Consider the following 12,247-nt stretch of genomic DNA (forward strand, 5'->3'; position numbering starts at 1 on the left):
TTTGGGGACATTTGAAGGAAGATGGATGCTGTAGGGTGGGTGAATGTTCATCATGACTTCTTGAACATTAACTGGGCATGCAGTCTTTCCTGGCTTGGCTAGACAATGTTGAAAAGGACCCAAAATCAGTGCTTAAAGAAAGGTCCTTGGTTTACAACCAGTTACCTCATTGCTTTAGGCCCTACCATGTGCCAAGTGCCGTGTTCAGAGCTGAAGACATAGAGATGAAGGCAAGAAAGGCCTTTGCCCACAAAGAGCTCACAGTGGGTATCAAATGTGCCAGTAAAACAAACAACTACAACAGGAGGTGGACAATGCTTTAATGGATATGTGAACACTATTAAAGTCACTGGGAGCACAAAAGAAAGAGCATTCAGTCTCAGAGAAGTCAAGGAATCACAGGAGGTGATTTGCAGCTGAGACGGGAGGGATGCAGCCACCAGGCAGACAGCAGAAAGGCATTCTGTGGAGAGACAATAGCAGTGGAGCTGAACACACCTCTGATGCCATCTAACATGAAAATTCCAGCAGTCTGTGCACTCACTACAGCTTTACCAAGGACAAAACTCAGCAGCTCATTCCACATTGGCTACTCTGAAAAGACATTAGGATGCTGGTTTTGTAAAGAATACATGGCAAGCATTTTGTATTCCCAGTTTTAATCAAAGTGTCTACATAATCAGCTTTATTTCCACAAGTGTTGGTTTGTGGTCAGCTCTCCTTCCATGGTGTTTTCACTGAGATCAGAAATGTCTTCAGTGGCACCAGCTGAGTGGACTGGGTCTAAGGGAGCCGCTGGCTTCTCTTGGCTGCCATTGATGGACAAAGTCATAGGCAGGAGAGAAGGTAAAAGAGATAACGAAAAAAGTAGAAGGAGCATGCCCCTAAATCTACCCTAATGTGGACCTCACCAACAGCAGTCTTCCCAAAGGGTCCACCTCGCCAGGTCAGCCTCAGTGGTCCTCTGGTTGAGGCAAGGGATGGGTGTTGGCCTGGCTGAAAAGGCTTGCTGCCACCAGGGCTTCTCCATCGAGAGGCAGGAGACCTCCAGTTTGAAAGCTTTCCAAAGGCCCATGGAAATGTCTTGGGCCTGAAAAACAAAGCAAAACAAAATAAATTGGCTCCAAATATGAAATGAAAGTGTAAAATTAAAATTAGGTGTTTAATTGAACATCCGCAATTGTAACATTATGTCAATTTCATTAATTGTTCAATTTAGTATTCACCCCCCCCAAAAAATTTTAAGATTTTGTGATCCCATGAGAATTCCTAAGTTTAAATGTCCTTGTCAAAAATCACCCATTATAAATAATTTTAACATCAAAATTAGAAAGTAATTTCAAATTTTACAGCAACAAAAAGAGATAAATTTACTGGGGAAAGGAGAAGCATTTATATCACACCATATGCTTGGTATATTTGCAACGATCTAGGATAAGGCCCCAAAGTAAGAGAATCTAGAGCCCAGAGCCTACAGAATTCTTAGAAGAGTGCTGGATGTCTTCCAGGGTCTTTCTTGATTATTTTCTGAAGCTTCTTGACCAACATCTTTCACCAAGACAACAAAAGCCATTCTGAACCACTTTTGAGTGATTCTGAACCACTTTTGAGTGATTCAAAATGTTGTCTGGTAATAAATAGTGCTCACTTGGAGCTATGTTTGATTACATTGTCAGTGCAAGCTCAGATTCTTGGAATGTTTTCTGGGATTCCCAATAAGTATAAAATGTCTTTCCAAGATCTCACTGTTCCTAAGGGTTGGATTTACTTGACGAGTAACTTGACAAATGCCTATCACAGTGCTTTGCCCATAGCTAGTACTTAATAAATATTTGTTTGATGAACCAGAGATTTTTCTATGAGTCCCCAATACCTTTTAGATGCCTACCTCTAATGCAGTCTGTGTGTCACATTGCATTGCAGGGAATTTTTCTTCTTTTTGCATGATTGTCTTCACTTAATTGTTAACTCTAGGAGGGCAGGAAAATATTTTTTTCATCATTATATGTCCTGGACCTAACGTAGTGCATACAAGGTGTTCAAAAAGTATTTGTTGAGTGAATGAGAGGATAAAAGAATAAGATGATAGATAGGTGGATAGGTAGATAATAGGAAGATAGATAGATAGATAGATCTAAAATATTAAAGCAAGAGTTTCTCCCAATAGGTCAATTTCATGCTAATTCCAATCCTAATAATAATTTTAGCTGCCAGTTTTTGAATGTGTGCTGTGTACCACTACATTCTAAATTCTTTTCCGTATTCTCATTTAGCCCTCACATATCTATGAAGAAAGTAGTAGTAAGATAATGAGACAGAGATTCAGAGAGATCAAGGTACCCAAGGTCATACACCTAAGAAGTGGTAAGATGACATTTGAATCCAGTCATCCTAATTTCACCCCACAAGTTTCTTTTATTCTATTCTATTATGTTCTGTTGATGTGCTCTTTGTGGTAGACTTAAGATCACAGGGATGTAAAGTGGGATAGAATTTCTTCCCAGAACAAACACACTCGACAGCTTTCCAGACCAACCTGTCCTGATGTTTTCCTGGGACCAGAGGCCAACCATACCCTTCAATAGGAGGCAACTGCCCACTAACTCTGCAGCAAGCACAGAAGATAATGAAAAGCAAGGGAGAAACAAGAGTTGGCACTAACTGCAACCCTTCAAAACCTTCTTGGGGGCCACATGTAGTGGAAATGGAAATGGCTGAAGAGTCAGGAATCTAAGATTCTGGGCTCATTCACACAGCTCATTGTCTGGCTGTGTGACCTCAGACAAATCTCAGAGCTTCCCTGGGTCATTTCCATGGGCTTTTTGCAGTGCTGATATCCTCTCTGTCTAAATGCCCAATCTCATCTCCCCCCGCCTTTTTTTTTTTTTTTTTTTTTTTGCATCCCAGGAGATGTGCCTTTTCTCAATTTTGCCATCATTTTGTGTCTTACAGCAGAGGATGGATTACCCCAGGAACTGCAGCCTTAACGAGGGTAACAACCATAGCGGCTGTTTTTCTTGCAACCGTCTGAAAGCCCAGCTAACCACTTGCCTCAGTTAATAGCGAGCAGGTTAGGTTCCTTCATAGGTTAATTACACATTGTGCGGAAAGCATTTTCTTTCATCAGTTCTAAATTTGTTCCCTTTTAATTTTATCAAGTGCTGCCTCTCTCTCCTCTCTCTCCATTAGGGGCAAGGGCGAGTGGGAGCCTGCAATTGGCTTGCTGCTCCCCGTTCATTACACTCAGCACCTCGGAGAGTGCTCACCCCCTCCTCTGCTTTTTTTCAGAATGTAATACTTCATCTTTCTTGATGCGGAAGTCACCTCTTCCTCCAAATTCATCTGCTTTGCCCTTCCAAGGACCTTTCCTATTTCTACTGTGTCCTACCCGAGGTTAGCTGGCATTTGAATCCCGTGAGCCTCAATGTGAATGAGGTACTCAAGGTGAGGGCAAGCAAGGATTCACCAGGTGGGATAACAATACTCTCCCAATTGTGCTCCAGTTAATATTTCCTAATGCAAACTACTGCCTTGCTCACCTTTCAAGATACCCTTTCTCTTTAGAAATGAAGTCTAATAGCATATCCAAGATAACCAGTGGATCCTTCTTACCCAAAAAGATTCAAACACAGCATTTTAAATTTTTCTCTTGAATACTACCCAAGACCTTAGTTCTCTGTCAATACGGGCTGTCATGTTCTCCAGAAAGAGGGAGGGAAGTTTCTTTCTTCAGGTGAAACAGCATACTACCCACAGGCCCAGGGGGACAGACCCAGAAGGCATGAGTGAACCTGGCACAGAATCCCAGTATTTTGATCTGGAAGTGGCATGCAAGGCCAACCAGTAGAATCCCACTCCATCAGGGATACCAAGTCCCAAAAGGTTAGTGACTTGTCACATGTCTCACATTCTCCATTTCATCCTTTAACAAATATTTCTTGAGCCCTTATTATAAGCAGGCACTGTGGCAGGCATTCAATATACAAGAATGAATAAAGCAGATCTAATCATAACAGCTAACAGTTCCTGAGAACTTGCAGACATTCTATTAATCACTTCATAAGTTTTCTCATGTCATTCTCTCTTCAACTCTATGGGGAGAACACTGTTATTATCATTCCGATTTTTCATGTCAGGAAACTTAGGTTTAGAAACGTGATGAGCTTTGTTCCCAGATCCTATAGCCAGTAAGTTGTGGAGTCTGGAACCAAACCCAGAAGTTGCAACCTCAGCATGAAGTTCCAATCACACTCTCTCGGCCCCACCTCCATGGGGCTTGGCCTCCTGGTCTAGGAGCCCCCTAAAGCCCTCCTTTAGATCTGAGATGGGGAGCTTTTCTCTAGCTATGTGATATTGCTTGCTTCTTACAGCTCTTATCACTCTACCATGTCTTGGCTCATCAATGACTTTTTGGCTGTGCCTAAATTCTATGTTAACGTCCAAGTCCTGGATTATGACCAAGCAGAGGTTTTCAGGTTTCATAAGCGATTCCAATAGGCTTGGAGATTCAAGACTATGGATTTAAAAACCCCACATGACCCCCAAAACAAACCACAAATCACGTGCCAGATCCCAGAGAAGTGGAGTGCCCGAGATATTCCTGAAGGAGGATGCTTACCAGCCCTGCTCCCTAGAAGCTTTCTCTGGGCTGCTTGAGACACCTGAGGAAGGAGCAGTGTTGATATGTGCACGTGGGTTCCTGATGGTAAGAGTAGCTAACATCCAGTGAGCACACACTGTGGACCAGGTGCTGTGCCAAGTGCTTAACAAACATTATCTCTTTTAAGACCCAAAACCACCCCTGAGATAGGTACTTTACATTCTTTAATAGGGGAGAATAAGACACAGAAAAGTAGGTCAACTTGCCCAGGGTTGCACAGCTAGATAGGATTAAAATCTGGGCTGCCTAATTCCAGCATAAGGAATCTCTTGATATTGCCTAAAGAAAAGGAAACTCATAGATACCATAGAGGTTGGTGGTCCACTGTCGAAGTGTCCCAGCTCTCTTACACAGAACCGACATTTGGATTTTCTCTCCCTATGCCCGAGCCATGTGACTGGAATCCAGGAGTAGAATGAGGAGCCTGAGCCCTTCCCTAGTGGCCCTGCCTGTCTAATGCTCTAGCTGTTTATTACTGACTCCTTCTGATCTAATGGGAGTTGAAATTTCCATTAATTAAGAATATAAATAAATAAATGGGTAGGAAAGAAAGCGAGATGGTGGCATGGTGCCCAGAAGGCTCTGCTGAAAGCCGCCAGTTCACACTTCATTAGCATCTTTGCTCCCTCTCCAATCCTGCTAGCACAGCCTTTCTTTCTGAGACACATTCAGGGAACTCCAGTTTGGAGGGGATGCTTTGGTTCAGCCTTCAGTCTTCTGGGCATTTCTGATAGGCCTTTCATGGTCTTTAAAGAGCCAGCCTTCCCCAAACCCATAGTACTTCCTCAACTCACCCCCCTTCCCACAGTGCCTTCAAAAAGGAACACATAATTTCTGCAGATCCAGGGCCCCCCACAGGAGCCCTCCTGTGATCACAAAACCGTGTTGTGGGGCAGTGAGTCAGCTGGTTGTTAATGTTGTCTTGGTCAAGTTTTCCCCTCAGCTAGGTCTTTACGTCGAAGTCAAAGCACTAGACATGAGCATTTTCCCAGCAGACTGCTGTTGTAAACCTGAAACAAATGGTGGAAAGGAGAAATGAAGAAGGCAGAGCAGTGGTGGGGAGCCCATTCCATCAGTAAACATGCACTGCTTACCCCCTGCACTGGGCACTGGGCCACATAAAAAAGTGGTGAGGATGTGCCCTCTGCCCTCAATATGCAGAAGACATAATATAACAGCAGGCAGCATTTAATAAGAACAAAACTGTATGCCACAGACTTTGTATGGTGGAGTTCATGAGAGAGAAGGTGGAGGGAGAAGGGAAAGAGAAACACCAGAATGTCCATATGGTAGGGGCGTGGAGGCTGAGTAACTTGTTTCAACTTAGACAACAAGGCTGAAGTTGCATTGTCAGAACAAGCACATTGCTTTGCTTTGCTGCAGTTTAGATGGAGTTAATGGAAATGAGGGTGCTACGGACTCCTCCCAAGGATCTTCTCCTCAGTGCTGCTGCTCTCATTGAAAGTTATTCATCCTATAAGCTGACACTTGTGCTGAGCCAAGAAAGGGAGGTGGAAGTAGAAAGTCCTTTCTGGGGGCGGAGCAAGATGGCCGAATAGGAACAGCTCCAGTCTCCAACTCCCAGCGCGAGCCTCACAGAAGACCGGTGATTTCTGCATTTTCAACTGAGGTACTGGGGTCATCTCTCTAGGGAGTGCCGGACAATCGGTGCGGGTCAGCTGCTGCAGCCTGACCAGCGTGAGCTGAAGCAGGGCGAGGCATCGCCTCACCTGGAAGCGCAAGGGAGAAGGAAATCCCTTTTCCTAGCCAGGGGAACTGAGACACACAACACCTGGAAAATCGGGTAACTCCCACCCCAATACTGCGCTTTAAGGAAACAGGCACACCAGGAGAATATATCCCACACCTGGCCGGGAGGGTCCCACGCCCACGGAGCCTCCCTCACTGCTAACACAGCCGTCTGCGGCGATCTATCCGCAAGGCAGCAGCGAGGCTGGGGGAGGGGCGCCCGCCATTGCTGAGGCTTAAGTAGGTAAACAAAGCCGCTGGGAAGCTCGAACTGGGTGGAGCTCACAGCAGCTCAAGGAAGCCTGCCTGTCTCTGTAGACTCTACCTCTGCGGACAGCGCACAGCTGCAGTCCATTAGGGGAAAGAGCGGGGCCGCTGCAGACCGAACGACTCTGTCTGACAGCTTTGGGGAGAGCCGTGGATCTCCTAACGCGGAGGTTGAGATCTGAGAACGGACAGACTGCCTGCTCAGGTGGGTCCCTGACCCCTGAGTAGCCTAGCTGGGAGACATCCCCCACTAGGGGCAGTCTGATACCCCACACCTCACAGGGTGGCATCACCCCTGAGAGGAAACTTCCAAAGAAAGAATCAGACAGGTACACTCGCTGTTCAGCAATATTCTATCTTCGGCAACCTCTGCTGCTGATACCCAGGCAAACAGGGTCTGGAGTGGACCTCAAGCAATCTCAACAGACCAACAGACAGTCCTTCTGACTGTCAGACGAAAACTATCAAACAGGAAGGACACCTATACCAAAACCCCATCAGTACGTCACCATCATCAAAGTCCAGAGACAGATAAAACCACAAAGATGGGGAAGAAGCAGGGCAGAAAAGCTGGAAATTCAAAAAATAAGAGCGCATCTCCCCCTGCAAAGGAGCGCAGCCCATCGCCAGCAACGGATCAAAGCTGGTCAGAGAATGACTTTGACGAGATGAGAGAAGAAGGCTTCAGTCCATCAAACCTCTCAGAGCTAAAGGAGGAATTACGTACCCAGCGCAAAGAAACTAAAAATCTTGAAAAAAAAGTGGAAGAATTGACAGCTAGACTAATTAATGCAGAGAAGATCATAAACGAAATGACAGAGATGAAAACCATGACACGAGAAATACGTGACAAATGCACAAGCTTCGGTAACCGACTCGATCAACTGGAAGAAAGAGTATCAGCGATTGAGGATCAAATGAATGAAATGAAGCGAGAAGAGAAACCAAAAGAAAAAAGAAGAAAAAGAAATGAACAAAGCCTGCAAGAAGTATGGGATTATGTAAAAAGACCAAATCTACGTCTGATTGGGGTGCCTGAAAGTGAGGGGGAAAATGGAACCAAGTTGGAAAACACTCTTCAGGATATCATCCAGGAGAACTTCCCCAACCTAGTAGGGCAGGCCAACATTCAAATTCAGGAAATACAGAGAACGCCACAAAGATACTCCTCCAGAAGAGCAACTCCAAGACACATAATTGCCAGATTCACCAAAGTTGAAATGAAAGAAAAAATCTTAAGGGCAGCCAGAGAGAAAGGTCGGGTTACCCACAAAGGGAAGCCCATCAGAATAACAGCAGACCTCTCGGCAGAAACTCTACAAGCCAGAAGAGAGTGGGGGCCAATATTCAACGTTCTTAAAGAAAAGAATTTTCAACCCAGAATTTCATATCCAGCCAAACTAAGCTTCATCAGTGAAGGAGAAATAAAATTCTTTACAGATAAGCAAATGCTTAGAGATTTTGTCACCACCAGGCCTGCCTTACAAGAGACCCTGAAGGAAGCCCTAAACATGGAAAGGAACAACCGGTACCAGCCATTGCAAAAACATGCCAAAATGTAAAGACCATCGAAGCTAGGAAGAAACTGCATCAACTAACGAGCAAAATAACCAGTTAATATCATAATGACAGGATCAAGTTCACACATAACAATATTAACCTTAAATGTAATGGACTAAATGCTCCAATTAAAAGACACAGACTGGCAAACTGGATCAAGAGTCAAGACCCATCAGTCTGCTGTATTCAGGAGACCCATCTCACATGCAGAGACATACATAGGCTCAAAATAAAGGGATGGAGGAAGATCTACCAAGCAAATGGAGAACAAAAAAAAGCAGGGGTTGCAATCCTAGTCTCTGATAAAACAGACTTTAAACCATCAAAGATCAAAAGAGACAAAGAAGGCCATTACATAATGGTAAAGGGATCAATTCAACAGGAAGAGCTAACTCTCCTAAATATCTATGCACCCAATACAGGAGCACCCAGATTCATAAAGCAAGTCCTTAGAGACTACAAAGAGACTTAGACTCCCATACAATAATAATGGGAGACTTCAACACTCCACTGTCAACATTAGACAGATCAACGAGACAGAAAGTTAACAAGGATATCCAGGAATTGAACTCATCTCTGCACCAAGCGGACCTAATAGACATCTATAGAACTCTCCACCCCAAATCAACAGAATATACATTCTTCTCAGCACCACATCGCACTTATTCCAAAATTGACCACATAATTGGAAGTAAAGCACTCCTCAGCAAATGTACAAGAACAGAAATTATAACAAACTGTCTCTCAGACCACAGTGCAATCAAACTAGAACTCAGGACTAAGAAACTCAATCAAAACCGCTCAACTACATGGAAACTGAACAACCTGCTCCTGAATGACTACTGGGTACATAACGAAATGAAAGCAGAAATAAAGATGTTCTTTGAAACCAATGAGAACAAAGATACAACATACCAGAATCTCTGGGACACATTTAAAGCAGTGTGTAGAGGGAAATTTATAGCACTAAATGCCCACAAGAGAAAGCAGGAGAGATCTAAAATTGACACTCTAACATCACAATTAAAAGAACTAGAGAGGCAAGAGCAAACACATTCAAAAGCTAGCAGAAGGCAAGAAATAACTAAGATCAGAGCAGAACTGAAGGAGATAGAGACACAAAAAACCCTCCAAAAAATCAATGAATCCAGGAGTTGGTTTTTTGAAAAGATCAACAAAATTGACAGACCGCTAGCTAGACTAATAAAGAAGAAAAGAGAGAAGAATCAAATAGACGCAATAAAAAATGATAAAGGGGATATCACCACCGACCCCACAGAAATACAAACAACCATCAGAGAATACTATAAATGCCTCTACGCAAATCAACTAGAAAATCTAGAAGAAATGGATAATTTCCTGGACACTTACACTCTCCAAGACTAAACCAGGAAGAAGTTGAATCCCTGAATAGACCAATAGCAGGCTCTGAAATTGAGGCAACAATTAATAGCCTACCCACCAAAAAAGTCCAGGACCAGATGGATTCACAGCTGAATTCTACCAGAGGTACAAGGAGGAGCTGGTACCATTCCTTCTGAAACTATTTCAATCAATAGAAAAAGAGGGAATCCTCCCTAACTCTTTTTATGAGGCCAACATCATCCTGATACCAAAGCCTGGCAGAGACACAACAAAAAAGAGAATTTTAGACCAATATCCCTGATGAACATCGATGCAAAAATCCTCAATAAAATACTGGCAAACCGGATTCAGCAGCACATCAAAAAGCTTATCCACCATGATCAAGTGGGCTTCATCCCTGGGATGCAAGGCTGGTTCAACATTCGCAAATCAATAAACGTAATCCAGCATATAAACAGAACCAAAGACAAGAACCACATGATTATCTCAATAGATGCAGAAAAGGCTTTTGACAAAATTCAACAGCCCTTTATGCTAAAAACGCTCAATAAATTTGGTATTGATGGAACGTACCTCAAAATAATAAGAGCTATTTATGACAAACCCACAGCTAATATCATACTGAATGGGCAAAAACTGGAAAAATTCCCTTTGAAAACTGGCACAAGACAGGGATGCCCTCTCTCACCACTCCTATTCAACATAGTGTTGGAAGTTCTGGCTAGGGCAATCAGGCAAGAGAAAGAAATCAAGGGTATCCAGTTAGGAAAAGAAGAAGTCAAATTGTCCCTGTTTGCAGATGACATGATTGTATATTTAGAAAACCCCATGTCTCAGCCCAAAATCTCCTTAAGCTGATAAGCAACTTCAGCAAAGTCTCAGGATACAAAATTAATGTGCAAAAATCACAAGCATTCTTATACACCAGTAACAGAGAATCAGAGAGCCAAATCAGGAATGAACTTCCATTCACAATTGCTTCAAAGAGAATAAAATACCTAGGAATCCAGCTTACAAGGGATGTAAAGGACCTCTTCAAGGAGAACTACAAACCACTGCTCAGTGAAATCAAAGAGGACACAAACAAATGGAAGAACATACCATGCTCATGGATAGGAAGAATCAATATCGTGAAAATGGCCATACTGCCCAAGGTAATTATAGATTCAATGCCATCCCCATCAAGCTACCAATGACTTTCTTCACAGAATTGGAAAAAACTGCTTTAAAGTTCATATGGAACCAAAAAAGAGCCCGCATTGCCAAGACAATCCTAAGTCAAAAGGACAAAGCTGGAGGCGTCACGCTACCTGACTTCAAACTATACTACAAGGCTACAGTAACCAAAACAGCATGGTACTGGTACCACAACAGAGATATAGACCAATGGAACAGAACAGAGTCCTCAGAAATAATACCACACATCTACAGCCATCTGATCTTTGACAAACCTGAGAGAAACAAGAAATGGGGAAAGGATTCCCTATTTAATAAATGGTGCTGGGAAAATTGGCTAGCCATAAGTAGAAAGCTGAAACTGGATCCTTTCCTTACCCCTTATACGAAAATTAATTCAAGATGGATTAGAGACTTAAATGTTAGACCTAATACCATAAAAACCCTAGAAGAAAATCTAGGTAGTACCATTCAGGACATAGGCATGGGCAAGGACTTCATGTCTAAAACACCAAAAGCAATGGCAGCAAAAGCAAAAATTGACACATGGGATCTAATTAAACTAAAGAGCTTTTGCACAGCTAAAGAAACTACCATCAGAGTGAACAGGCAACCTACAGAATGGGAAAAAATTTTTGCAACCTACTCATCTGACAAAGGGCTAATATCCAGAATCTACAAAGAACTCAAACAAATATACAAGAAAAAAACAAACAACCCCATCAAAAAGTGGGCAAAGGATATGAACAGACATTTCTCAAAAGAAGACATCCATACAGCCAACAGACACATGAAAAAATGCTCATCATCACTCGCCATCAGAGAAATGCAAATCAAAACCACAATGAGATACCATCTCACACCAGTTAGAATGGCAATCATTAAGAAGTCAGGAAACAACAGGTGTTGGAGAGGATGTGGAGAAATAGGAACACTTTTACACTGTTGGTGGGATTGTAAACTAGTTCAACCATTATGGAAAACAGTATGGCGATTCCTCAAGGATCTAGAACTAGATGTACCATATGACCCAGCCATCCCACTACTGGGTATATACCCAAAGGATTATAAATTACTCTACTACAAAGACACATGCACACGTATGTTTATTGCGGCACTATTCACAATAGCAAAGACTTGGAATCAACCCAAATGTCCATCTGTGACAGACTGGATTAAGAAAATGTGGCACATATACACCATGGAATACTATGCAGCCATCAAAAAGGATGAGTTTGCATCCTTTGTAGGGACATGGATGCAGCTGGAAACCATCATTCTTAGCAAACTATCACAAGAAGAGAAACCAAACACGCATGTTCTCACTCATAGGTGGGAACTGAACAATGAGATCACTTGGACTCGGGAAGGGGAACATCACACACTGGGGCCTATCATGGGGAGGGGGGAGGAGGGAGGGATTGCATTGGGAGTTATACATGATATAAACGTCATGCACATGTACCTAGA

General features: G+C 43.0%; 1 long non-coding RNA gene across 1 annotated transcript; it reads right to left on the reverse strand.

The window, feature by feature from the left end:
• Positions 1-306: 306 nt before the first annotated feature.
• Positions 307-5,664, reverse strand: LOC117075028. The gene is made up of 3 exons (XR_004433814.1): positions 5,455-5,664; positions 1,889-1,970; positions 307-1,090 (listed from the first exon to the last, which is right to left on the reverse strand). It is a non-coding gene; the product is annotated as an uncharacterized LOC117075028 (long non-coding RNA).
• Between the last annotated feature and the right edge of the window lie 6,583 nt (positions 5,665-12,247).

The sequence above is a fragment of the Trachypithecus francoisi genome, unplaced genomic scaffold (assembly GCF_009764315.1).
Source record: "Trachypithecus francoisi isolate TF-2019V2 unplaced genomic scaffold, Tfra_2.0 Lachesis_group5, whole genome shotgun sequence".
Lineage (NCBI taxonomy): Eukaryota > Metazoa > Chordata > Mammalia > Primates > Cercopithecidae > Trachypithecus > Trachypithecus francoisi.